The following is a 4,808-nucleotide window of genomic DNA, read 5'->3' as shown; positions in this document are numbered from 1 at the left end:
TTTGGATTTTATTTTTTTGCACTTTAATTGAAACAAATGTGAAATCTAGACCAGCTGTTATTTCTCAGGTAACTGTGTTTTCCAAAACAGTGCCAGGAAGCACTGATCGGAGTGGAAACAGGAACAGTAAAAGGTAATCCTGTTCCTACTGCACTGCGATTGCAACTGCGTCAGAAATGTGTACGTGTGTGTTTGTGTGTGTGGTGCTTTCCTCCCTCCCAGTTGTAGTCATTCAGAGAGTTTCCTTCTTTCTAAGCAGATGGTTGAATCTGAAAGCTTTATCTTCCACTGAAAACATAATACACAGGCCAGATGGACATGTAGTATTTTGGGTGCCAGTATAGTACGTGGACCATATGGAGTGTAAGATTTATTGCAGAAGGCAACTATTTTTATATTCATATGTGTGAACAAGATAATACTACCACCTTACTTGGAGATTCTGACAACTTCATGCTTTCAGCATAGAAAGCCATAAGAAGTAAGTGTGTGAATGACATCAGACCCTCCAAGTGTCCCTATTTTCCAGTCCTGGGTTTACAGAAGCCATGATGGTTTCAAATTTGATCCCGGAATGTCTGCTTTTCCTTAACACACCCCTGTTTTATCAGAGAAAAGTTGGAGGGTATGGAGTTATGTGACCCTCGAGCCAAGGAGATAAGTAACTATACAACCTTTAGAAGATGTTATGCAAGACAAAACTGGCAGCAATTAACTAATTAATAATAATAATAATAGTAAAAAAAAAATTATACCCCGCCCATCTGGCTGTGTCTCCCCAGCCACCCTGGGCGGCTTCCAACAAAGTATTAAAATACAGTGGTCTGTTAAACATTAAAAGCTTCCCTAAACAGGGCTGCCTTCAGATGTCTTCTAAAAGTCTGGTAGTTGTTCTTCTCTTTGACATCTGGTGGGAGGGCATTCCACAGGGTGGGTGCCACTACCGAGAAAGCCCTCAGGTTTTATTGCTCAAAACACAGAAATCACTCTGGAGCTCAGTCACTCAGCGTTGGCTTCCAAGTTTGCTGTTACCCAAGTCTGAGGTACGCCCCTTCCTCCTCCCACTTTTAAAGCCCCACTTCTGCTTCCTTTCCTGTTCACACCTTTCATTACTCTTTGCGAGCCTACGCACGGGGGGGGGGGGGTTGGCCAATTCCCGGTAGCTCGTCCTCGGAGCCTGAGCTACAGCTGTCAGTCAGCATCTTCTCCCTTGAACTCCCCCCTTCCTTCTCCTTGTTCTCGGCACTCAGGCTTCTACTGCAAATTGGCTGCTCCTCCCCCCAAAAACGTCTTGCGAGTCTTGTGAGTTTTTTCCCTCCCCCCCCTTTTTCTAAGCTGATAAACCGCTAATAGCCGCTTAGCTGCTAAGCCGCTAATAGCCGCTAAGCCGCTAAGGCGCTAATAGCGCTAATCCGCTAAGCCACTAATAGGGATGCTTCGCAAGACGAAAAAACCGCTAGACGAAGAGACTTGCGGAATGGATTATTTTTGTCTTGCAAGGCACCACTGTACCTCTACCTGTCTCTCCACACTCCCCCCCTCTGTCAGCAATGGAATGCAGCTGACAGAAGACATCTGAAGGCAGCCTTGTATATGAAAGTTTTTTAATGTTTACATTTTTACTATGTTTTTATATATGTTGGAAGCCAGAGTGGCTGGGACAATATTATTATTATTATTATTGTTAGAATAGGATGTCCCTATTTTCATCGGATAAACGTTGGAGGGTATGTGACTGTTATTCTAAAGCAGCAATGCAGCAGCAAGCAAAGGCTCTAGCAGCTCAGTCAGCTGCTTGTGGCTGAAAAGCCAAACAGGATGTGGGTGACTGTTGCCATGGAAACAAAGGGGCAGTCCATTCTCTGTACTGAGCACCGGATGTTAGCTCAGTGTGTGTGTCATATGACCTGTACTGGAAGTACATGGATGGAGTTTATTCTTACTGCTGTTGAGTGCAGACATATTTCTCTGTACTGAAGTGAAAGACAGAAATAAAAGATGTAAATAGGTTTCTGTCTGCTTCTTTCCCCTCCCTGGGGGACACCAAAGGGGAGAGAGAAGGAACGGTGTGTTTTTCTCACAGCCTGAGAAGAATCGCCGAGACCTCGCCTGCTTATCTGCCGGGAGAAAGCAGCCGGGAGGTCGCCAAGGAATATCTGCCGGTGCCTAGAAGAGGTAGGCACATTCCTCTGACCGAGGCAGAATTCCAACAGTGACATGTCTTATTAGAAATTTTAGGGGCAATTAACCCAAGTAAAATTAATTTCAAACACCTTTTTTATTATTATTAACCAGTTTAAATAACTGTACAGTAGTACCTCGGGTTACATACGCTTCAGGTTACATACGTTTCAGGTTACAGACTCCGCTAACCCAGAAAGAGTACCTCGGGTTAGGAACTTTGCTTCAGGATGAGAACAGAAATCGTGCTCCGGTGGCACAGCGGCAGCAAGAGGCCCCATTAGCTAAAGTGGTGCTTCAGGTTAAGAACAGTTTCAGGTTAAGAACAGACCTCCGGAACGAATTAAGTACTTAACCCGAGGTACCACTGTACTATTCTTAACAATAATTTCTCTATTCTTTGATAGAACACAAAATGCTTTACAACTCCAGCCTCACAACAAAGCTGTGTCCCAGCTTAGACAAACGATGTTAACGTTGACTGCTACCTGTGCAAGTGAATCAGAAATGTAAGTTGGGCTTTGTTTTTCCCACAAAGAAAGAAAAAGCATTTGTTTGAGGAAGCAAGCCACTGAAGCTTGATTTCATAGCTCCCTTGTGCCAATCCTTTTTAAAACTCCACATGAAAGCAGGTTTCCCTACAACTGGGTAATGCCCAACCAAATCTATGGCCGGAAAGCAACTTCTCAAAAGCCACTCTTTGTGCTAAATGGCTGAGCATAGATTTGAACTGACCTGATACAAAAACCGAACCCACTAGTATCTATTGCCCGCTGTCACAAAACATATGCTGCTTTGAAAGCATTGTAGTTTTTTGTTCTTCTGAAAACAGTCTTAAATACGGTGTTTTCTAAAGCAGTGACTCCAAATTTCAGTGCAAACTTCCAAATTTCAAAAGCAAAATGCTTAAAGGATGGGACTTGTTGGGCCTGGACACAATCAAGTAACAAGAACAATGTAGGAATATCTACATCATGCTTCAAAACTTGGTTGGTGTGCACAATCATGGAAATGTGTCAAAATGGGTTTTGAAGGTATAAATAGTCCCTGAGCAGGCATATTAAAAAAAAAAAAAATCTGAGGGCTCAGTAACATGGCTGATCTATATATATACACTTTGAAATAATCTTGTTAAGCCAGCTTGGGAATCAAAGATTGTAAGGTGGGGAAGAAACATTTTAAATACATACATAAAATAGCTGTGATTGCTTATTTGATGTGCAATGTTTTGGAAAGTTAAACTGTGAATCAATAAACTTCTATCTAAGGCTGATTTTTCCTTAATTGCATTTTTGATTGATTTTTTTTGAGGGGGGAGTTGACTAACTTTATGATAATTCGCAAGACAGAAAGTAAACCATTTTTAATAGTCAAGCCAGGTCTCCCAGACAAGCATTATACACAGTGCTTTTCAGTACTACCTCACAGTAGATATCAAACTACTTTTCCAGTGAATTAATACAACCTCAAAATCATTTGCTAAGCACACTTCTGTGGTAATTAATCATCCTGAAGAACAGCTCTCTAATGTGGCCCTCCATTACTTCTTCTTTTTTTCTATTAGGGCATTGCAGATAACTCTCATAAACACCTACAACAAGCGGTGAGATGAAGAAGGTAGATGAAAATATCTGTTGAGAAAAACAAGGAAAATGGATGATGTGGGAAGAAAAGATGGAGAAAAATGTATATATGTCACTCACTGACTTTCTCATTTCAAGGATCACTGCTCCTTATTCCTCTCTCTCTGTTTCCTACCACTACATTGGTGATTTGATAATAAAATTTCAATTTGAAGTTGGAATTTTACAGCTGGTTATCGTGAGTCAGCCCATAATGTGCATAGCTTCTGCAGGCAGTTTTGATTCCCATTTTATTACGTAACCTCAAACACTGGGCAGTGAGGCTGACAATGCGACCGGTATCTAGCAAGCAGAGGGCCCCAGGCTGCGGGTGCCCAGCGCTGAGCGCCGCGATATCATGGCCTCGCGTTGTGGGGCACAGTGGCGCTGCCACTCTCTGGTGCTGCTTCCGCAGTGGGGCAGAAATCAGAGTTCACAGGAAGGACAAAGATAGAAGCAATGGGGCAGATGGAAGGATTCATCACCATTCTATGGTAAAACATGTACCTGTGGTTGTGAAGTATCCCACTCACTTCATCACAAAAGCCTACTTGTTACAAAGAAGTTAATGCTAATTCAATTCCACACTGGAAAGTCTCACTTTATTATTATTATTATTATTAGTAACCCGCCAATGTTTGGAACAAATATAAAAGCATAATAAAACACCAAACATTAAAAAAAAATCCCCTAAACAGGGCTGCCTTCAGATGTCTTCTAAAAGTCAGATAGTTGTTTATTTCTGATGAGAGGGCTTTCCACAGGGAGGGCGCCACTACCGAAAAGGCCCTCTGCCTGGCTCCCTGTAACTTTGCTTCTTGCAGTGAGGGAACCGTCAGAAGGCCCTCAGGATGAATGATGGGGGTGGAGACACTCGTTCAGGTATAAGTTATAGTAAGTTATCTCTTGAAAAGTCCATCAGCCAGTATGTGGAAGACAGACAGCTTCTCATTCAGCCACAGACATGCAATGCTGTCCTTCAGAGCTATTATCCTTCCTTGCTTG

At 42.5% G+C, this 4,808-nt stretch overlaps 1 long non-coding RNA gene across 1 annotated transcript; it reads left to right on the top strand.

Annotated features, from left to right (window-relative positions):
* The first annotated feature begins 1,846 nt into the window (after positions 1-1,846).
* Positions 1,847-3,785, top strand: LOC307226055. The gene is made up of 3 exons (XR_013843298.1): positions 1,847-2,175; positions 2,589-2,690; positions 3,746-3,785. It is a non-coding gene; the product is annotated as an uncharacterized lncRNA (long non-coding RNA).
* The last annotated feature ends 1,023 nt before the right edge of the window (positions 3,786-4,808 follow it).

This window comes from Podarcis cretensis (genome assembly GCF_951804945.1).
Source record: "Podarcis cretensis genome assembly, chromosome: 10".
Classification (NCBI taxonomy): Eukaryota; Metazoa; Chordata; class Lepidosauria; order Squamata; family Lacertidae; genus Podarcis; species Podarcis cretensis.
This window is presented reverse-complemented; position numbering and strand designations above follow the sequence as displayed.